The sequence below is a fragment of the Schistocerca cancellata genome, chromosome 7, assembly GCF_023864275.1.
Source record: "Schistocerca cancellata isolate TAMUIC-IGC-003103 chromosome 7, iqSchCanc2.1, whole genome shotgun sequence".
Classification (NCBI taxonomy): Eukaryota; Metazoa; Arthropoda; class Insecta; order Orthoptera; family Acrididae; genus Schistocerca; species Schistocerca cancellata.
The window spans coordinates 373,847,821-373,872,569 of NC_064632.1; the positions used below are offsets into that span (position 1 = coordinate 373,847,821).

The 24,749-nt window shown below is 44.0% G+C and overlaps 1 protein-coding gene across 2 annotated transcripts in view; it reads left to right on the forward strand.

Moving 5' to 3' along the window:
- LOC126092261 (uncharacterized) overlaps positions 1-24,749 on the forward strand; it is a 918,328-nt gene that overhangs the window by 407,533 nt on the left and 486,046 nt on the right. The window lies entirely within an intron of this gene.

Below are 24,749 nucleotides of genomic sequence, written 5' to 3' on the forward strand. Positions count from 1 at the left end.
GAGCGTGCATCGTGAGGCACTAAGCTGAAGCGATTGTAGACGGTACTTTCGTTGTTGTACACCATCGAAGTGATCATGTAAACGGCTTTTTAGAACATCTGAGTTCAATCCACCCGAATCTTTGCTTCACGATGGTGATGGAAAAACATAGTTCTCTTCTCTTGGTCTGGAGGAAGGTTGTAAGTAGGCTGTTTAGGTTTTTATGTTGGTAACGTCACGTTACGCTCTGAATGAAAATCACTGGCTGTGATGTGTGCAGACTGTGGCTGGTTTGCATTATTGGAATATTTGCTATTGTAGGGTTGGGCAGTTGGATGTGAACAGCGCGGAGCGTTGCGCAGTTGGAGGTGAGCCGCCAGCAGTGGTGGATGCAGGGAAGAGAGATGGCAGAGTTTTGAGAGCGGACGCTCTGGACGTGTGTCCGACAGAAAAACGAAATTTATAAGACTGGATGCCATGAACTTATATATATATATATATGGTGTCCCAACTATCTTGTCCACCCAAAATATCTCTGGAACAATAACAGCTATTGGAAAACGACTTTGACCGGTATCAATGTAGGGCTGGGGCCCATGAATGTACATATTTGGAAACATTCTAAAACGAAAGCATATGTGATTTTTAACACAAACTTATGTTTTTTGGAATGGACCTCCTATATTTTTTCTTCAGCAATCCATAGCATGACAAAGCACATACACAATGGCGTTGATTGCATCGCAATATTTCCATTACATCCCGAGATATTGAGACGCGCAGTTGACGCTTGAAACACCCGACATGCGCTGCTAGCGCACGTCCTGAGGCTCAGGCGTGAACCCCATGGTGCCCGTAATCGCGATGGTCCGAAACGAATAATACTGTCTGCTGCCATCCTCTTGATAAGTATGGAGGTGTGATTACACATGTCAATCACATCGCGATTACGGGCAGCATGGGGTTCACGCCTGAGCCTCAGGACGTGCGCTAGCAGCGCATGTCGGGTATTTCAAGCGTCAACTTCGCGTCTCAATATCTCGGGATGTAATGGGAATATTGCGATGCAATCAACGCCATTGTGTATGTGCTTTGTCATGCTATGGATTGCTGAAGAAAAAATATGGGACGACCATTTAAAAAAACGTAAGTTTGTGTTAAAAAACACATATGCTTTCGTTTTAGAACGTTTCCAAATATGTACATTCATTGGCCCCAGCCCTACATTGATACCGGTGAAAGTCGTTTTCCAATAGCTGTTATTGTTCCAGAGATATTTTGGGTGGACAAGATAGCTGGGACACCCTGTATATATAATGACTTTTGAACACTGTTAAGGTAAATACATTGTTCTCTATTAAAATTTTTCATTTGCTAAGTATGTCTATCAGTAGTTAGTGCCATCAGTAGTTAGAATCCTTTATTTAGCTGGCAGTATTGGCGCTCGCTATATTACAGTAGTTCGAGTAACGAAGATTTTTGTGAGGTAAGTGATTCATGAAAGGTATAGGTTATTCTTAGTCAGGGCCATTCTTTTGTAGGGATTATTGAAAGTCAGATTGCGTTGCGCTAAAAATATTGTGTGTCAGTTTAGTGTTGATCAGAACAAGTAAAGAGAAAAATGCCTGAGTACGTTCAGTTTTGCTCAGCTGTTTGAAAATCACATAACGTAAGGGGTTTACCAGCACAGTAATTATAAACTTTTCTAAGGGGAGGTTTGGCTCAAATGGTTCAAATGGCTCTGAGCACTATGCGACTTAACTTCTGAGGTCAACGGTCGCCTAGAACGTAGAACCAATTAAACCTAACTAACCTAAGGACATCACACACATCCATGCCCGAGGCAGGACTCGAACCTGCGACCGTAGCGGTCGCTCGGCTCCAGACTGTAGCGCCTAGAACCGCACGGCCACTCCGGCCGTCTAAGGGGAGGTTTCAAGGTTGATGATACGTTGGGACATGCCGTTTATCGGAAGACAACACACAAATCTGTCAAATGAAACTCTAGGATCCAGAGAACTTTTTCACATCTCAGACATCTCTGATGTATATGTGCAGACTGAAGTGACGAATGAAAATTCGTACCAAGGCCAGGATTCGAACCTGGATCTCCTGCTCATTAGACAGATACGCTAACACAACGCCACCCTGGCACAGTGGCTGTGCACACCTGCACGGACCACTCTAGCATGCTTTCCCTCCTCAGTCCAAATTCCCATTCACACTTCATTCCACTGAACTGAAAAGGTCTCTAGAACCATGTAGTTTCGTTTGATCAAAAATATCTATGCTTGGGTTTCAGGCGGTATCTCCCGTTTCCTTCGATGTTGAGGTGCTACTCCAATACAGTTGCAAGGCCTCTACAATGCTGTTCGATTTTGGGGGGAAAACCAGGTTGGTTTGGGCCGTGAATGGGAATGTGGATAGAGGAGGGAGGCGTGCTTAGGTTCGTCCGTGCAGTTGTGCAAAGCCACTTTGCAGGGCTGGGTAGTGTTTGGCGCATCTCTCTAGCGAGCAGCTGACCTGGGTTCGAATCTCGGCCTTGGTACAAACTGTCATTCGCCACTTCAGTCTGCATTTATATGTAGCACAGATTTGTATCTTTAGGCTGATGGTTGTCACCATAATGTTCAGCATGAAACGGTACTTCGTGTCTTGTTTTATGCGGTCCACGTCATCTCAGACTAGAGAATCTGTCAGCTGAGTTAGCCCATCTCGAAATCACGTTTGTCCAATATGATAACAACAAAGACACTTCGGACCAACTTTGCGCTACCGACCAATCGTGACTTGGATAACTGATGAAACTAACGAAGTCGCAATGAAGTCTACGGCCTTTCTGCCTTACCTAAGTAGCATTTCCAACAGGACTGATCGTATTCTGCGTAAATAATATATGAAATGTGTTTTTCGACCACCATTTAAGATTAGGGTCCTTTTAGTTTCCGCAAAAGGCTGATTTTGGTTTTCGTAAGGCAGGCGTCTACCTCGTTCTTTGTAGATGTGGCATGTAATAATTGCTCAAACTATCAGGACCGTCGAGGACCCATGTATTGAAAATAACCGTCACAGACGCTTACAACAACCGCTCAAATCTGTCATTGTAAAACATCGCTTTGTACCAGTCATCCTATGGAATTTAGAAACACGGAGAGTCTGGCGTACACTTTCAGCTGTCGGGATCGTATTATTGAAAGTAACAGTTGAGGTAGAATTAGCAAGTGGTCTTATGAGATGCTTCAATTCTGCTTAGAATCCTGCTCTCTCTGTTCGAACATCAGAGGGACGGAGTTTATACTACCTCACCTGTTGGTAATTAATAATCACTGTCGGCAACTTCAGACGTTGCTCACTTTCGGTTGTTTGTTGGCGCTAGTTTTTTTTAATGTGTGTGTGTGTGTGTGTGTGTGTGTGTGTGTGTGTGTGTGTGTGTGTGTGTGTGTGCGTGCGTGTGCGTGTTTTCTTACGGCATAAGTCCCGCATACTGAGGTTTTATACGGGACGACAGTTATTGAACTATATGAAATAAAATCGTCATAACTTCTGAACGGTTTGTGTTAGGACGTTCGAACTGTACGGTTGGCTGCGGGACATGATAGGAAATAGTATGCGCATGTGCACGCGCGTTGTTGTTGTCGGCCATTCTCACATGAAATTATCACGGTACCAGCCTGAGCGTATAGCGCTTGTGAAGGCCCGCCATGCGAACAATTTTTTTTTTTAATTTGTGGTAAGATCTTATGGGACCAAACTGCTGAGGTCATCGGTCCCTTAGCTTACACACTATTTAATCTAACTTAAACTAACTTACTCTAAGGATGACACACACATCCATGCACGAGGGAGAACTCGAACCTCCGGGGGGGGGGGGGGGGGGGGAGACGTATGCGAACAATAACAGCCTAAGTGCGGCTCCAAGGAAGCTTGCGACCGAGTTCAAGGTGAAGACAACCGGTCCAATTCTGCTAAAAAACAAGAATTTGATACCCAAGTTTGAGAGAAGTGTTCGTGATGACAGTGTTGGCAATACCGGTCGTCCGAAAAGGGTGAAAACGCCTGAAAACATTGAGAAGACACGCGCTGTGTTTCAAACCAGCCCCAGGAAATCGATCAGACGAGGTGCACAACAGGTGGGAATTAACTTGGAGGCACTGCAACAAATTGTTGTTGAAGACCTACATCTCTCCCCATGCAAAATTGAAACCCATCAGCCATTAAGCCCCAGGGCCATGGAACAGTGGTTGTGTTTCACCAATACTGTTGTCTACAGAAATGATGTGCATAAGGTTTGGGTTAGCGACGAAGCCCACTTTCATATGGATGGGTTCGTCAACAAGCAAAATTGGCGCTTTTGGCGGACTGAGTATCCACATTTTGCGATGGAGAAATCTCTGCACCCTCAAGGGGTGATTGTGTGGTGTGCAGTGTCAAGTCACGAAATATCCAGTGCGATATTTCTTGATGGCGTGGTGACTACGGAACGATACGTGAAGTTTTTGGAAAGTGATTTCATCCTATTATCCAGAGTGACCCTGATTTCGACAAGATGTGGTTTCAGCAAGACCGATCCAGACCCCAATGAAGCAGGAGATTGCCTCATGTCCTGGAAGAGCACTTTGGGGACCGCGTTCTGGCTCTGTGGTACCTAGAGGTCACTGGCATATTCTCCGGATCTGAACACATGAGACTCCTATTTGTGGCACTATATTCAACACAAGGCGTACAGCAAAAACCCCAAAACCACTGCTGACCTGACAACGGCCATTCAGGAGGTCATCGACAGCATCGATGTTCCGACACTTCAGCGGGTCATACAGAATTTCCCTATCCGTCTGCGCCACATCATCGCCAGTAATGGCAGGCGTATCGAACATGTCATAACATAAATCAGAATATCTGTAGTGACGTTTACGTGTTGACTAAAGTGGTGCACGCCATAGTTTGTAACTAATTTACGTTTTTTTCATGTAGTTCAATAATTGTCAGCCTGTATCTCTCGTTGCACGGTGTACATATCTCGAAATATCGGCGGTTGTCGAATAAATCATCCGGCTGCATTCCCGTAAGTTATATGAAGCGCTTCTCGATACAGTAACCTTCTTTTTGTGTCTGCGGTATCATATTCGCGACATGATGTGGAACACGTCAGTAGGCTGATAAATACGATGTCCTCGGCGAAAACAGGGCTACGTGATGCCAATTCCATACATAACCGGATCTTTTTGCTTAAATCTTAATCTGAAGCAATAACTGATAAACTATACCCAACCATATACATACCCACTCAGAAGTTCGTCTATGACGTGATGAAAATTGTCAATACGGAGATTGTGACGAACCTATTTTACAACAGGGGTTTTTATTTAATCTAAAAACACAATATGATCCTATAAGGAAGCAACGATTTGTAATTGGAGTTATTTCACAAACTAATAAAAATTTAATGGATAGCTATGTGTGTCGTCCGGAAAGTATTACGTACCATAAAAGTACGAGTATTTCGCCATTAGGCACAGTCAAAAATATAAAAGCAGCAGAAATGCATTTTCATACATATAAGACTCTATGTTATAAATAAAACATGGTGCTAAGGCCTAATTACTGGTCGCTCTCAACGCTATCACAGAACTCTCTTCACTGAGTAACGTTGTAATACATGGATACATCGATGCAGCTCAACGATACAGGTGTCGACTCAAAGAATTTTGAGCTTCTGCCTATATATACGACAGCAAAACCCAAAAATTTTTTTACATCTATGTTACAATATCTGAGATTTCACAGAATATTAAAATAGAAAATGGTACATTAACCTACATATGCAACCAATCGAGTCCCCATGACTAACACAACCCATGTTCCAAATTTTGTTCACTGTCTACATTATAAATTACAAACTAAAAAAATGAAAAATTCCAGAATGAATGATTCACTCTGCAGCGGAGTGTGCTCTGACATGAAACTTACTGACAAATTAAAACTGTGTCCCAGGCTGGGACTCGAAACCGAGACCTTTCCCTTTCGCGGAAAAGTGTTCTACCAACTGAGCTACCAGAGAACAACACACGATACGTCTTCACAGCTTTACTTCCGCCAGTACGTCATCTCCTACTTTCCAGACTTCAGATTCGAGTCCTGCCCCGATGGAAAACCAAAGGATCGGAGATATTCATAGGCGCTTTCAGAATGTCTTCAGAGACCTGGTAGTGAACAAAAACACGATTAGCCGTTGGGCGAGGCGTCTGACATCATCGCAGTAAGGTTTCTTCCGCGTGTCACAGGCCGCACACAGCTGTGACTCCCACAATGTTGGAACGTGCGGACACTCTCCTTCGAGGTGATCGACGGATCACAACCAAACACCTCGCCGCACAGCTGGACGTCTCCGTTAGTAGTGCTGACACTCTCGCCCACCAATCGGAGGTACTCACAGTTGTGTGCCTGCTGGCTTCCGCACAGCTAAATGGGAAACCATAAAGACCATCGAAGGACCATCTGCGCGGAATTGCTTGCGCGTTACGAGGCTGAGCGTCACAATTTTTTTTTTCGAAGATTGTCACAGGCGAAGAAACTAGAGTTAATCACTTCGAACCTGAAACAAAACTGCAATCCACAGAGTGGTGCTAAAAACCTCTCCTCCGAAGAAAAAGTTCAAAGCCGCACCCTCAGCCAGCATAGTCAGGGCGACGTTCTTCTGGGACTCGGAAGCGATTATTCTGTTTGATGTCTTCCCTCGTGGTGCAACGATCGACTGTGAAGTGTATTGTGCTACCCACAGGAAAATGAAGAGCATGTCCTTCTCCACAAATATGCAAAGGGACTTCTCTCTCTGCATAACAACCTTATGCAAGTCTGTGCACCCAAGGGGAGATCATAAAATTTCGTTGGACTGTTCTTCCTCATCCACCGTACAGCCCGGACCTCGCACCTTCCATCTGTTTGGCCCAATAAACGATGCACTCCACGGAAGCAGTACGTGGATGATCGGGAGGTTATTGATGCGGCAAGACGTCGACCAGTAGAGTGGTTCCATGCGGCCAAACAGGCCCTCCCAGGAAGGTGGCGTAAGGCCGTCACGTTGGACGGAGATTGTGTTGAAAAATACAGTTTTGTAGCCAAAAGAGTGGGGAATAATATGGTGTACTGAAATCTTGAATAAAACCAGCCTTTAAAAAAAGATATATTGCGTTACTTATTGCACGCCCTTCATAGACAAATTTTGTCAAGTAACTGTAGGGAGGCTGTATGGCATGGACTATTCCCCTGCATATTGGCAGATTTCCCCTCCTGTGTCCGCGGCGGTCGGCGGCGGCCGGAAGCCGTAGTCGGCAGATATAACGGCAGGTCTAGCTGAGGCGTGCTGTGGCGTGCGGTCCGGGGAGAGAGAGAAAGAGAGAGAGAGAGAGACCACGAGAGGAGCGCTGTGCGAACCTCACCTCTGGCCGCTTTGTTCTGCCGAGCCGGAGCTGCCGGAAATCCGCCGCCGCCCCCGCCACCTCCGACGCGCTCCGCTTCGTACCATGCAGCCTCTTCCTCACCACGCCCCCAGCTATAGTACTGTACCCAATAACAATAACGCTCTATGGCGCAACGGCCGGGTGCGAGGCTCTATTGAACACCACTTCGGCGACTTGGTGTCCCAGAGCCAACGGAACTAGTCGTACCCATTTGATCACCCACCTAAGAATTAATTGAGAACGCCGAGAGAATCGGTGTTTCTGAAGTGGCAATGTCGTTGTCTACAATACCCAATGTCGAGAATGAAATTTTCACTCTGCAGCGTAGTGTGCGCTGATATGAGACTTCCCGGCAGGTTAAAACTGTGTGCCGGACCGAGACTTGCTCCTGGGAAGTCTCAGTACTCAATGTGAAATATCCCCTTAGGAAAATTTTATGAATTACTGTGCTGGTAAATCTCTACGTTATTTGATTTTCAAACAGCTGAGCAGAACTCAACGTACTCAGACATTTCGCTCTTTACTTACTCTGATCAACACTAAACTGACACACAATATTTTTAGCGCAACGCAGTCTGACTTTCAATAATTCCTACAAAAGAATGGCCCTGACTAACAATGACCTATAACTTTTATGAATTACTTACCTCACAAAAATCTTCGTTACTCCAACTACTGCAATACAGCGAGCGCCAATACTGCCAGCTAAATAAAAGATTCTAACTACTGAAGGCACTAACTGCTGATAGTGATAGGCATACTTAGCAAATGAAAGATTTTGATAGAGAACAAATAACATCCACCACTGCTGGCGGTTCACCTCCAACTGCGCAACGCTATGAGCTGTTCACATCCAACTGCCCAACACTACAATAGCAAATATTCCAACAATACAAACCAGCCACAGACTTCACACAACACAGTCAGTGATTTTCATATAGAGCGCTACGTGGCGTTAACAACATAAAAACCTAAACAGCCTACTTACAAATGTATCGCCACCATTTCTCAATTTCTCAGAGGTTTCGCGCCAATTGATAATCAGAGCACTATTGGATTATCTGAAACTGTGACTTACGGTATTCTCTATGTTCTTATGGTGTTCTTCTGTCCATAGACTGGTTTGTCACAACTCACCTCGCTAGTCTATACTGGGAAAGCCTCTTCATCTCTGCGCTACATGAACTCGCTTACTGTAAGCAGGAGTTGGTCTGAATCAGTTTTAACCTCCGCACTTCCCTCCACACAGGAAGCTGGCGGACCCTTCATGCCTCACGATGTGTCCCAGCAACCAATCACTTCTTTTACTCAAGCTGTGCGACATATTTCTTTTTTCTTTAATAAGTTCAATAAATAATGCAACACTTTCTTTCTCAGCCAGTTTGGTTTGAGAAAAGTGGAATTTGCTGTGCCACATCGTGGAACATTCCCGCTTCAGTCCCTATAGTTTCATGAATTTCGGATAGATGATACGTAGCCTTCAAAGTGGTGCCCGTAACGGAGGTTCGTTTCAAGCAGAGAGCTGTCTCTGAGTTTCAGAAAACCAGAGCATCACAGATACTCACAGGCGCTTGAAAACTGTCTACACGAAACTGCCTGTGCACATAAGCACGGTGAGTCGTTGGGTGAGGCGTCTGACATCATCGCAAAACAGTCGCGTAAATTTATGCGATCTCCCGCGTGGCGGCCGGCCCCACATAGCTGTCACTCATGTAATGTTGGAACGTGCGGACACTGTCATTCGAGGAGATCGACGGATCGCTGTCAAACACCTCGCTGCACAGCTGGACGTCTCTGTTGGTAGTGCTGACAGTCTGCGTACCCGAGAGGAGCTCACAAAATTTCATTGGACTGTTCTTCCTCATCCATCTTACAGCTTGGGTCTCCCACCTTCCGACTTAAATCTATATGGGCCAATGAAGGATGCAGTCCACGGGAAGCAATACGTGGAGGATGGGGAAGTTAATGATGCAGCCAGACGTTGGCTCCGTCGTGGACCAGTGGAGTGGTATCATGTGGGCATAAGGGCCTTCCCAGTAAGGTTGGCGTCAGGCCGTCGCTTAGAACGGAGATATTGTTGAAAAATTGTGTTTTGTAACCAAAAGAATTGGGAATAATAACAAAAAAAGTGTTGCATTACTTACTGAACGCTCCTCGTAGATTCAGTGTTGCTGTTGTGGTGTGTGGTTTAGTACTTGGGCAATGTACGTCTCTATTGAAACTTCCTGACAGATTAAAACTGTGTGCCGGACCGAACCCGAAGTCGGGACCTTTACCTTTTTCGGGCAAGTACTCTACCAACTAAGCTACCCAAGCACGACTCACGTCCCGTCCTCACAGCTTTACTTCTGCCAGTACCTCGTCTCCTACCTTCCAGACTTTACAGAAGCTCTCCTGCGAACCTTGTAGAACACTTGCCCGCGAAAGGCAAAGGTCCCGAGTTCGAGTGTCGGTCCGGCACACAGTTTTAATCTGCCAGGAAGTTTCATATCAGCGCACACTCCGCTGCAGAGTGAAAATCTCATTCTAGATACGTCTCTATTAACAAATATTACTCGATACAGTCATAGGTTCGAGCTGCACTCATCTGCATAGTTTATATGTGACATTACAGTGGAATTCCGAAGTATTGGCATGTAATGCTAATTACTAAGTAACATAGTTTGAAACATGTTAGATAAGGATAATAAAGGAAGAAGAATTGAAGTCAAGTGAATAACTGACACAGGTGTCAACAAATATTTAAACTGTATGTCCTGTTTAATTCAGTCAGATAAAACACTGAAACTGATAAATTGTGGACCTAAAGAGTATCATTTAAATGTGCAACGAAATTAATATTGGTTCTCCAGTGCAGTAATATTTGCGTAAATACGTCAACTGAATGGTATCAGAATCCCCATAGGCTAAGTAAATGTCACTGGTCCGTTAACCATAGTCTCTGAGACTAAGTCTCATAGAGTCACACACTAGGAGACAATAATTAACATCCATACATAGGAGAACACGCAGATCTCTGTCTAACTGAAAGCATTCAGCTAGCATATTCTCTCTTCTGTAATCTCACAATAATACGTCACCACGATGGCCACCGTATACTGTAAGTCACACGTTCCGTCTAATGCCATGAAATGGATTTTTATTTTTACTTGTTTGAAGATTTTGTCAAGCTACGCTACTCTCTGTAAACATTACCACCTAAGTGCAGTGTGATGGTACAATTCAAATTTAGTTACTTCCTCTATCACAGCAACAGCAAACCCCAGAAAATGTTTCTGCCTTAAAAGCTGCAACTGAAGCTTTTTTAGAAATTTAGCAGGCTGCAATCTGGATAATGAAAAACAGTCTTTCCCATAGTACATTGTATTGCAGTCTAGAACAAATTATAATGCACGTAAATATAAAATCTAATAACTTTTTTAATGCGCGTATGCCGTTTTACCCTTCCTGTCACAAATCGTCGCAAAAAATCAAGAATATTGAATTTTTTAACTGTGGTACGAATGCTTAATTAAATCTCACGGATATGTTTCAAGCTTTTATGACTCACTCACAGATGGCACTGATTTTCTAAATAGTTCTCATTTTTCACCGCAGGATGTCGCACTCATATTGTCTGTCACTGTGTGTCCTTCTTCTCAAGAGTGTACATTAAACGGCATGAAGAAAAAGGAAAAAACAAATTAATGGCTAACTTTCCATCCCTCTTTTCCCACACTGCATTAAAAAAATATATTTAAATTGAGATGTCCTTCGGATGCAGAGAAAACTATCTGCATTTCTTATTCGCACAAAAAAGCAGGTTGCGAACAAAACTCGCTATCCCTTAGTAAAGAAACTTTATACTTCAAGATGTTACCTTACAGCAAACTACGACGAACTGGAGTTGCTGAAGACTTCTATCATGCATTTATACTAATGAGCCAAAATATTATTACCACCTGCTTAATAGCTTGATTGTCCTTTTTTGGAACGAAATACAACACTGATTCTGCATGTCGGGGATCTGACAGTTTGTTGGTAGGTTTGTGAAAGTATGTGGCATTAGATGTCTACGCACAGGTCACGTAACTCGCGTAAATAACGGGCCACTGATCTGCGTGCACGGTGAAAATTGGAAATTTGTGGTAAGGACTATGGGACCAAACTGCTGAGGTCATCGGTCCCTAGGCTTACGCACTACTTAATTTAAGTTAAACTGACTTACGCTAAGGACAACACACACACACCCATGCCCGAGGGAGGAATCGAACCTCCCACGGGGGAAGCCGCGCGAACCGTGGCAAGGCGTCTAAGACCGTACGGCTACCCTGCGCGGCCCGTGCACGGTGACAGCATCCGATAGCGACCCATATGAATCCCATAGGATGTAGATCAGGCGAATTCGGTCACCGAAACATAAACCTGAGTTCATTATAATGGTCCTCAAGCCATTGTAGCACGGTTCTGGCTCCAAGACACGGACGATTATGCTGCTGAAAGATGACATCGCCATCGGGGAAGTCATCAAGCATGAAGGGATGCAGGTAGTTCGCAACTGTCAGCATGTACTTGATTACTACCACAGGTCCCACGCGAGCGCGCTGCACGTTTAGACCTCCGTTCACCTCGCCGACGACGTTTGTAGAGACGACTGTCGACCCAGTGTAGCAAAAGTGATTTACCCAAAGAACAGACACGTTTCCGTTGATCGACGGTCGAATCCCGAATTCCCGTGCCCACTGCAATCGTAACTGACGATGTCGTTAGGTCAACATGTGAACACGTAGGGGTGGTCTGTTGCAGAGCTCCATGTTCAACAATGGTGTGTTCCGAAACACTTGTGCGTGCGCAAGTATTATTCTCTCTGGGCAGAGATGTCACAGATCGCCATCTATCCTATGTTACAGAGCAGTCAAGCCTCAGAACCCCACGTTCTATGAAGAGTCGTTGACGTTCAACCATTTAGCGCCTAGTGGTAGTTTCACTGACCCACTTCTTTCCGTAGATGCTCACGACAGTAGCGCGTGAACATTCGACCTGCTTCGCCTTTTCGAGAAACTCGTTCACAGACCCCGCATAAAAATAATCTGCCCTTTGTCAAAGTCGCTTATCTCAGTGGATTTTCCCATTTGCAGCCCATATTTTTGCTAGGCTGCTCCGCTTACAAATTTTTGTTACCGCGTCACCAGGGGGCATCCAACGTCACGGTGGGCAGTGCTCATAATATTTTGGTTCATCAGCGTATATGTTCAGTTCTGCATGAGCAGTTACTCAATCCCTTAGGTCACAAACCACCATCACGGATTACAGTTCTGTCAATGGATTCCAAGATGGAATGCGAAGATCCACACTTTAGAGCTGGCTTTTTTTACTATTGAAGTGCGATTAACACAGAGTTGGGTAGTAATTTACGACATCTGCATGTGGGCAGATGCTAATCCTCGAGTGATCATGGAAGAATGCATAAGGTTTATGAATCTCCCTGTCCGACTGAAGAGATGTGTTACGTTGGTGAAAGAAATTATTTGAGAATGAAGATTTGTAGATTCGTAATCCAATGCCGGGATAATAGGCCCGCAATTACTAATTCGCGACTGCGTGAATATTGATTATTATAGATAAGCCAATTTTATTTTCGCTTTGACATCGGACTTCATAGTGAAGTAATAGCTGCATGCTCGAAAAGATTTGCTACCGTTAGTAGCGATCAGCATGAGATGTAGAAAATGGTTGATAATTGTTCGTCAGCAAGCTGTTATTCCGGAAAGTGACACAAGTACTTACAGTAAGCGGATGCTATGGTTCGTCACGTATGAAAATGGTGATTATTACTCTTAAGATAAACACATGTACACTATTTCCAACTAGTGTAATTATTATTAACTTAGAATTACAAATACGTACATAAGCAGTGGCCACTGCAGGAGACAGTAGGATAGCTGAAGAAGAAGAAAGAAAAGATAGTGTATAAAACAAGTGATGAACAACTTACAAAATTTGAGGGACAACATTTTGTTAATTTTTATCACAGTTACTGCTACATATCACGTTTGTCTTTTCTGGTCATGCATATAAAATGTCATTCAGTGAATCATTTGATGAGTTGTCCAAGTTCTCTTTAGTATCAACGCATAGACTGGAACAGTATGTGACAGACTCATAGGAGTCGTCCAGTTTACCGGACCCATTAAAAGCTTCTGTTCATAATCTATTTTTGCATGACAAATTGACATAGTTAGTGGAGTCATTACCCTTGTGAAAAAACAACGAATTGGGTTTATCATGTGGCACCGCCACCTTTTTCACCCGAAGAACTTTGTATCTAACAAAAATCTTATGGGAGAATAAAAAAACTGTTTTCTGCTTACCTATGTAGACTTTCTTGATGCAAACTGTGTATATGAGGTTTAAATGCCATTATGCGTATTTTTGTAGTAGTTACTACACCCTTCCATATGTTGCCATTGTAAAAGTGGCCTACATGTTGGGGCCTGAAAAACCACTTCTTCTTTCCTGACATATAGGTTGCCCTGCAAAGCAGGTTGATTTGGCAGGCCAATACTGTTCACACACAAAATGGCTGTTATAGCTGTTATGTAGAGCACCCTATATGTTAGGGGCTGGAGAAAACAAGTTTTAGCCCATATCTTAGCTACTATTTAAGCTAGGAGGTTATAAATCCCAGAGTGCTGATGCTGGTGAGGCGTGCTGTTACTGCGCCAAATTTGGTTGAAATCGTTCAATAGGTTTGGGAGGAGATTCTGGACATTCACATGTACTCTCTCTCTCTCTCTCTCTCTCTCTCTCTCTCTCTCTCTCTCTATATATATATATATATATATATATATATATATATATATATATATATATATATGAGGGATGGAACTTAAATATGGCAACTTTTTATTTACAGCTTGCACAAAATAGATATGTGTTTCAAAGTTTTACTGACCTTCAAAGTAGTCACCAGCATTGCGAAGGCTGTGAACTGTTTCTGTCAGTTTAGAAATCGAGTTGAAAAAAAGTGGTTCAAATGTCTCTGAGCACTATGGACTTAACATCTGAGGTCATCAGTCCCCTAGAACTTAGAACTACTTAAACCTAACTAACCCAAGGACACAATACACACCCATGCCCGAGGCAGGATTCGAACCTGCGACCGTAGCAGTTGCGCGGTTCCAGACTGAAGCGCCTAGAACCTCTCGGCCACCGCGGCCGGCTATCGAGTTGAACTCATGAGGGCTTCACTCAGGGGAGTGCAGTAAGTGGTATATCACTTAGTACTTAGGGGAGTGCAGTAAGTGGTGTATCACTTAGTAGCCCCATCAGTCAAGCAAACCAGTAACAGCTTGCACTGTATGTGCATGAGCATTGTCCTGCAAAATGATGGTCAGGTCCTTGAGAAAGTGTCATCACTTCTGTCTCCAAGCTGGTCGCAGGTTGTGACGACACTTTCTGCAGGGCAGTATTCGCTTCAGAACTGCTAAAAATTCGTCGGGCAATAGAGCGATCCGCTCGAATTGTCAACACAACTGGCACTGCAAAGAGTATCCTATGACTTGCACATCACTGGCAACGGGTTATACACAATGCTGGTGACTACTTTTAAGGTCAGCAAAACTTTGAAACACCTATCTATTTGGACGAGCTGTAAATAAATAGTTGTCGCTATTAAAGTTCCAACCCTCGCATAAGATAAAAAAGTCCGAAATCACTTAAATTTCATTTAACTGCTCATTAAGTGAAATAGTTCTTCTTTCTTGGTTCTACAGCTCATGATGAGCCTTGGCCTCTTCTTCAGTTTCCTTCCATTTCTCTCGGTCTTTTGGCAGTACTCTCTAGTTTCTATAGACGATCTTCCTAAGATCTTCGATTACTCCATCTTCCCATCTGGATCTTGGTTGATCATGTCCTCGCTGCCCTGCAGACTTTCCTTTTAATACTCTTTTTGGTACGTCTGTATCATTCTTGCGAGCCTCAGTGTGGATGATTTCACTATCCTTCTGATGGGTTGGTCTATGTATATAATATACAACTCATGGCTGTATCTCCTCCTCCATCTTCCTCTTTCACAGATTGGGCCGATAATTCGTCTAAGTACCTGTCTTTCAAATGCATCCAGTATTTCAATATCTTTAGTTGTTAATGTCCAGGTTTCAGAGGCTTATGTAAGCACTGGCCGTATAAGTGATTTATACATAGGTAATTTAGAGGTACTAGTCAGGAGCCTTGAGGATAGAAGTCCTGTTGGGCCAAAATAGGTTCTATAGGCTAGTATTAATCTCTGCTTAATTTCATAGGAGGTATCATTTAGATGGGTAACTGTAGAGTCCAGGTACTTGAAATGATCAAATCTCTCAAACGTATAACTGCCCATTGTTATTGCATTTGGAATATTTTCCCTATGTGCTTTTCCAGCTGCCATATATTTTGTTTTTTGTTCATTAATAATTAACCCCATGTTCCTACTAGCCTGTTCGAGAGCCATAAATGTCTCGTTCATTGCTTTTTGGGTTATTGCTACTGTATCTACGTCATCTGCGTAGACCAGCATCTGCACTGATTTGTAGAAGATCGTTCCCCTATTCAGAAGGTTTGAATTTCTCATCACCCTCTCCAGGGTAGCATTAAAGAGAAGACGTGCCAGTGTATCCCCTTGTCGCACTTCGTTTTTAATACTCAATGCATTGGACGTCATTCCTTGTATTCATATGCTATCTTGTGATTCGCTCATTGTCATTCTCACAAACCTTACCAAGTTTCTCGACTTCCCGGGGAGAAATCCACATTGGCACGGCCCCGTCTCCGTCTGTATGATTGGGAGGATTCTGTCGAATAGTATATTAGAGAATATTTTATATCCCATATTAAGTAGTGTGATCCCTCTGTAATTGCTACACGCCATCTTATCTCCTTTCTTATATCTGGGTTACTGTTTGAATGTTCGCATGTTTGATACTTTGTGCAGGTAAGGAGGTGGATTTTTTTCAGTTATACAGGGTGCCCCATTTATAACGACCATCACAAATAACATTATGTGCAGAAGCAAAATAAGAAAAAAAGCTCAAGCAAATGTTGTTTACCTAGAAGTGGAACATTGACCAGGATGACTGACTTCTTTGGAATTTTGTTCGATATAAAGAGCTTTTTATTCGGTAATCCGCTTCCTCTCCTGAAGAGCCGAACACAAAGGAATCACAGTGTACCACTCTCATAATCGTGAATTCAGTAAATATATAACATGAAATTAAATGTTACTCTATGTACTAGCACACAGTGCAGTTACCCGGAGTAGTGTAACTCGTCTCCTTGATGGAGTCGATTGTAAATAAATGGAAACACAAAGAAAATGCACACTGGTCATACAGTTAAACGGTCTTTGGTTGAAGGCTTGTATAAGTGAATGTACACCAATCAAGAGAAGGTAGAAATGCTACTCAGCTATGGAGAGTGTAAGTAAACAGGACAGTAATTAGAATAATGTTTAATTATTTACAACAGGAGTATACTTAGTACAGTACCGAACTGCTTTTAAATGCTATGATGTGACAGTAAAGGCAGTGCCCGATTAAATACTGTATCATCATGATATTTCCTACAGTGTAGTTGAATGTAGGCGTAATACTTACTCAGGTAGAGGAACCCTACAGGGAGCGATATCCTGACAAAAGCTCACCTTCCCGACGGATGTTTTCTCGTCATGTTGTGACGCTTCAGAAACGGGAAGTTTCGACTCAAAGCAATGCAATATTCGTAGAACTCACAGAAGTTAATGCTCTCGCTTCAGTTGTAATGAATCCACATGTGAGCACACGACAGATTGAATAGGAGATTGGTATTTCTAAAACCAGTGTACGTCGCATTCTAACACATCAACACATCCATCCTTATTACGCACACTTGCACTCAGAACTGCGCGTAAATGATTTCCAGAATCGTGTTCGGTTCCGTCAGTGAACACAGCAGCATATTTTCTCCGATCAATACTTCTTCTCCAATAGTTTTTTTTCCATTGAAGCACGTTTCTTCTCAAACAAAGGGCGGGAAAATACACAGAACGTGCATTATTGGCCCAACGAAAACCAACAGTGTATTATAGAGGTGCAACATCAGCAATGGAGTATTAATATCTGCAAGGGGTGCTTGGTTCTAGATTTATTGGCCATTGCAATGAGGTGATTGAAGTCACGGGATAGCGGTATGGACATATACAGGTAGCGGTAGTACGTCTTACACAAGGTATAAAAGGGCAGTGCATTGCCAGAGCTGTCATTTGCACTTAGGTGATTCAAATGAAAAGGTTTCCGACGTGATTATGGCCGCACGAGGGGAATTAACAGACTTTGAACCAGAATGGTAGTTGGATCTAGACGCGGGGGACATTCCATTTACAATTTCGTTAGGAAATTCAGTATTCAGGGATCCGCAGTGTCAAGAGTGTGCCGAGAATATAGTCTGTCTGTAAACTGAAGAGCGAGCAGTGCTTTTGGTGGGGGAAGCGGCCATTCCCAGAAGAACCCTGCCACTGGCCTACAGGGGCACCCAAAATCAGTTGCCCGTTACCTGCCTAGCGGTGTAGATCAGCGAGCAGTGGTACACGTCGTTCTGTTCGTGGGATCTTAATTGCCAGTGTCAGACAGTTAATTTTGTATGCTTACTGATATACTTCGGTATCCGGAAGTGATGGATAATCGCCCTGCATTGCAAGAAAATGTGCAGAATATGGAGAAGAGGAGGTATTAATGGAGTAACGAGCGTTCGATTGTCTGTAATGTTACAACATCATGTGTTAAAGAGGCGGCACAAAAGAACTCTGGGCTAATATTACCAGTCCCAATCAGAGGGCTGCAAGTTATGCAAACGTCAGCCTCGCCACAACAGGACGCATAAGGAAGAAACGCGAAAATAAACCGCGTGGTTTACTGGAACCGCCACGAAAGAAAACTGATAATTTTGGGCGGAAACTCTTCGTTATAGGCAGTTTCACAAAATTGGTCATTCGACAAACGATGGAGGTCTTCCACATAAACCAAAAAATAATGACGACATTATGGACATTGCTTACTGCCGTCAAAAAAAAAAAATCTGTTTTCTTTGGCAGAAAGATATTTTACGTAAGACAGAGCGTAAAATGGGATTTACCTGGAAATTTCTAGCTTTTAATAGAAACATAAAGTAAGAACAAGGCGTAAATTCTACAGATTGATTGCACCATACGGGGTTCGTTTTGCGAATAGCAGTAGAGGGTACATACATTCACATGAACAGGCATTCGGTTCTGTATTTGTAGCAGAATCCTGACTTCCGTTCCTACGTTAATATTACTTACTCTATAATGTTGTGTTTCGGAAGAAGCTATCGTCTTTTGGATTCATTATGGTCTTAACGCATTTGTTTAAAAATAAACGCTGCCAGGACGTATCTGTACACGGCGTCGACAAAGATTTAAAACGCGCGCCGCGGCAGGACCGGTACTAATTTGTGAAACAGCCTGTAGAAGCGCCTCGTGACGTAGCTGGGTAGGCAGAGTGGGGACTCGCTCGCTCGCTCTTCAGTTTACCGACAGACTATACCAAATCTCAGGCGTTACCTCTCACTACGGACAGCGCAGAGCCCGGAGCAGCGACCGAGAGCAGCGGCGTTTACGTGTAGTTTTCAGTGCTAACAGACGAGTAACACTGCATGAAATAACCGCCGAAATCAATGTGGGACGTATCACGAACGTATCCGTTAGAATAGTGCGGTGAAATCTGGCGTTAATAACTATGGCAGCAGTCTGTCGACGCAAGTGCCTTTGCTAACCCACGACATCGCCTGCAGAACTTCTCCTGGGCTCGGTTGGAAAACCGTGGCGGGATTCAGATGAGTCCCGATTTCTGGCGGTAGGTTTCGAGTGTGGTGCAGACCCCACGAAGCCATGGATCCAAGTTGTCAAGGCACTGTGCCAGGTAAAATAAGGATGTGGCCTAAGTTTACGTGGAATGGACTGGGTTCTCTGGGCCAACTGAACCGATAATTGACTGAAAACGGTTATGTTCAACTACCTAGAGCTCATTTGCAGCCGTTCATGGACTTCATGTTCCCAAACAACGATGGAATTTTTGTGGATGACAATGCACCATCTCACCAAGCCACAACTGTTTGTGATTAGCTAGAAGAATATTCTGGACAATTCAAGCGAATGATTTGGCCGCCCATCGAACATTTACAGAACATAATCGAGAGGATAGTCCGTGAACAAAATCCTGCAGTGGCTACACTTTCGCAATTATGGACGGCTATTGGGCAGCATGGCTCAATATTTCTGCAGGGTACTTCCAACGACTTGTTGAGTCCATGCCACGTTGAGCTGGCGCATTACGCCGGGAAAAAGGAGGTCCGACACGATAGTAGGAGGTATTCCATGACTTTTGTCACCTCAGTGCATTCAATCAGTGGTAACCTAAATAGCAGGAGCTATGCCAAATTTCTCACACGAAATCTTCCTTACCTGTTGGATGAAGCGCTGCTAGAAACTAGAATGCTCACGTGGTACCAGCACGATGGATGTTCAGCACATAATGCCTTGCTTTACTGTGTACCGAATGTATGCTGCCACATGGACTGGTCGTCAAGGAACAAATGATTGGCCTGAGAACGTGCAGGAACGTATCGTGCTTGCTTGTAATTCACTTCAACATTGAAAGCAGCGATTGATTCTTTCATCGATCGCGTGGGCCATATTGTTACAATCCTTGCTCATCACTTTGAGCACTCCTCTTGTGCTCACAGGGGATTATAGTATTAGAAAATGATGATAAAGATGCCCCTTCTGTTTCTTATTAAGTTGACTATTGTCTTACTGAGCAGAATGTTGTGTTTACGTGAATACGTAATACGTTTTGAGAAGGTCATGGAGAGAGGAATGGAGCACTGAATAAAACATATACGTTGCTACTTAAAAAGACGTACATGTGTTCGTATCTTCATAACGAACAAAGGTACAAAAAAAGCAATGCTCGTTAATGTTCCCCTGGTAGCTAAATAATTTTCGCTTCATGTATTTAATTTTTCATCTGGACAAAAGATTATCTACGTAAAGTGCGTATTGCCTCGTAGACACTCCCGTGCGTAATATTCGCCTCATGCTATACAGAAATATGGCCCCATAGTGATCTGGGGAACTGTAAGGCTCAATAACAATTGAAATACACTGAAATTTTTAAAGATAGAGAGATAAAAGTGGGGCAAGAGCAAGAAAAGGGGGAGAGAACTCTTATATCGGGTACTTTATCCTATAAACGACAGCATGTCGTACAAAAACAACAACAGAAACTGGTTGTTTACAACAGCTGGTTATTCCCGATCGGTTTAAGACAGTTTCCGTGTGATAACCTTGTGTTTCATGTATCTCCTTTCGTGACTTCACTTTCCTTCAGATCAACCCTGCGGTCAACAACACTTTCCGCCCTGTAATACTGACCGACATCACAGGCAGGACCGCGTCCCGCGCCTGTGTTTAAATGTGTGGGAAAGTCGGTAACAGTGCCGTTTAGCACAGCGGCATTGTGGTGTTTTCTGAGGAAAATGCTTTTGCCGGTTGTGGAGTGACCTCTTTCCCACAGCATAGATTCTTTGTCTTTGTCTACGTTGTCGATAGAGCGGCTGTACATTACGTTCTTGCGAAAGGTTTGACGGTGCTGCCTGCGACAGCATTGGTGTCATATGCTAATAGGGAGCGGCGTTCGAAGGAAAGTCATTACTTCTAGATTTCTAGTTTTAATTCACTCACTCCGTTTAATTGTACGTCGGAATCATCTGATTCTATACCATTTAGTTATTAAAACTGTAGCCACATTATGTTCCTTAGGATAAAATAAGATTGTGTTTTAGCGCCCCGTCGACGACGGATCATTTGAGACGGAGCACAAGTTCGTATTTACCAAGGATTCAGAGTGATGCTGGCCGCCTCTTTTTCAAGGAGAAAATGACGGCCTTCGACTTTAAAACGTTTTCCAACTCATAGCGGGGATGGTACAGGAACGTGTAATATACGATGAACAAACAAATAATCTTGGTTGCAGGGTTGTAGTTTTTATATATTTACTACGAGGCGTTCCGCCTGATCTAGACATTTTCACATTAGATGGTGTTAGGAACATGCGATACCGTGGATTAAAAACTCCCAGCAAGTAATTGCCCTTGTCAAATATTCGGAAACACCGCGTAATGTTTCCGAATATTTGACGAGAGCAGTTATGCAGTTATTTGCTGGAAGTTGGCTATCAGCCAATGTGAAGATGCTTTGATCAGACGAAAACGTCTCACTGATAAATAAATAATTACAACACTGCGACCAAGACTGTTTCTGTGCTGCACTGCAGCCTTCGACTTAATCGATTTGGGGGAAACTTCAGATAACCAAAATTCGATGGCCGCTCGGTAGTATGAAGGCCTATCCAACTCAGTGCAAGTGGGCTATTTCGCTCAGCCGTTTGCTGAGGGGAGTACAGCTAATAATATAAATGTTAGGGTAAGTCAGCAATAAAGAGGTCTCAGTTTTAATGCTACAAAAGCGCGATACACTGCTTGCCATTAAAACAGCGACACCACGAAGGCGGCGTGCAACAAGCTCCAGATTGGCGCGAAATGCATTACACGCTCGGACATGCAAGAGAGTAGCATTTCAGGCAACCGCACAAAGTAGGAAAGGAGAAATGGCAGATATATTCTGTATAAAGAAGTTACGTGCCGGGTTTCTCGTTGCATTTGAATGTTGGTCGTTTATGAGAAGATGATCTTATGTATAGTTTAATAATTATAACCCTGGATTCGGTGTGGGGCGACGGTGGGGTGGTTGAACTGCTGTGGCCTGTTGTGGGGTTGTGAACCACTGAGGGCTACGGCAGGACGATGCCTCTCCGTCGTTTCTAGGTCCTCGGTTTAATACATACTTACAGAAGGAAACACGTCCACCAACACGTGTTGGAGTCGACAGCGGCAGGAACATTGCCTACTGAGATGGTGGTTTATCCTATCGTGATATTTCTGGTCGCGCTGTTTGGGATCCCATTACTTTCATACAATTATGGAATCGTTGGGCTAAGGGGGCATACTTAACGCCATCCAGGATGTCAGTGACCCATGCGACTAGCGCCTGAGAGGACAGGAATTCTGTTTCCTGGGCCGTGCAGCCACACCGAATTAGTTCATGGGCTTCTTTGTACCAATGAAAGTATGCAGTGCGACGTCTGGATCATCAAGGACTATTAGCATGTCGACCGATGTTGTGGCTTCCCTTGCGCGGCAGGAGAGAGAGAGAGAGAGAGACGTGCGACGCAAGTAGTTTGTCAGGCGACAGTACTATACACAGCAGTGGCACCGCATTGTGTCCTGGTTTTGCGTATAGCACCACGATGGACGTATCTGTTCTCTGAGGAGAACAATACTTGCTAGACTGTGTTCGTCATTGTCACCTTGAGTGTCATTGGGTATACAGTACCATTAATTAGATTCACATAGCTGGTAACTGGGAAAACAGTCATCACATTTCTGACATGTTCAAGCCGTTCGCTGTGCTCCGAGGCGTCCTTCACGTGATCTCTCTTCAAGGCGAGGCAAAATCGCATGTAGCCCGTGCTATCCTGACCTACAGGGGTTGGAAAAAAACTGGAAACATCGCGAGAAATGCACGCTTTAACATAAAACCAGGTGCTAGCCAAACGTGCAGGCTGTGCAGGCTGTGCAGTTGCTGAGTGTTATCCCTGACCGTATTACGCACGGTACTGTGTTGTGTTTTTGGTGTTTCCATATTCTGCCTAACCCCTGTACCTTGACACAGAGGGTGTTCGACTGTTGCCCTGGCCTTTTCCTCCTCCAGCTGTCTCACCCACTGGTAACATCTGGTCATGGATTGACGAGAGAATGGCAATACACTATTTGCCGGCCACTACGATGGTTGAACTCTGGCGCAGAGCCGAAGCAACACGGAATGACATACCCGTATTTTCAGTTCGCCTCGATGCACAGCCGGTTAGAGCCATTATGACTGTCACATGTGTCAGCTCTCAGTTTAGCCTGAAGAGCGCCGCAGTGGCACCTGACAACTCTCAGAGTGCTGACGTACTGCAATGATAAACAAAAGGAGGAAAGAGGTTATGACCACTACAACTTCTATCATACCGAGCAAGACGACACATTCTGAGACCACTAGTGAGCAAAAACCTTACGACCCGTGCCCACCGTGATTCTGAAAGCCCCCTGGTGGAGATGCGGGAACATGATGCGATAATGAAAGTGCAAGGTCATTATAAATACCTAGATTTTCTGTAGCTATTGTCTAACATATTCTCACAGGGGTTTGAACATACATGGAAAAACACAAAACATTTTTTGCATATTACAAGTCCTTCTCCCTACCCTTTCTATGGATTCTGCAGAGATCTAGCCGACAATCAAGTTATTCCCACGCTCGGCGCAGCACGTCCCTATCGATCTATTCAAAAGTACTGTTGTTGCGAGCTCGCATTTCCGGTAGATTTGTTGATAGAACAGGCGTAAATCCTGAATCTTATACATAAACCCACAGCAAAAAATCGTTTGGTGAGAGCGTGGAGGCCATGACATGAATTGCTAATCATCAACTCCACAACGACAGAGCCATCGGTTTCTCAACTTCATGTTCAAGAACTCACAAACCGCATGATGGATGTGGGGTGAAGACCCTCCCGTTGGTGGACGAAGTCCACTCTGTCGGTCTCCAATTGTGGCAGGCCGATCCGTTGATTTCCCTTTGCAGAGGCACCTTGAAGCTTTAAACCGCGCATACCAACGCCAAATGAAGTTGGCGGTTGGTGGATCTTTGTTGAACATAGTGCTGAAGTGTCGTTGCACTATTTCGGCAGACCGATGGGAATGCACTTCAAGCACAAGAGCTTTCTCGTCGCCTGTCGTAATTTTGCGTAACTGCTCACTGCTGCTCTCTAGTGGCAGAAATCTGAACTGCGGCTGCAACAGTACAACACTTTTTGAGTTTTTCCATATGCGTGTTCAGTTTTGTGATAGTATGTCAACTAATGCAGCTACAGTAAATTTTTGAAATCGCTTCAGTCATTTATAATAAACTTGTATACAAGCGGACCAAGGACGAAAGGGGAATCACTAAATCAAAGATACGGGTCACAGATGGGGAAATCTACTGACATGATTTACTTTGAAAAAGGATACATTGGTTTGGCCTGGTGCCTTGGGAAGAGCGTCTCGGAAGCACCGAAGCTAACCGGCTGTTCATCTACTGTTGCCCTGAGAGTCGTGGAGTGTGGCTGAAGGACGGTGAAGCCACGGGAGTGGATG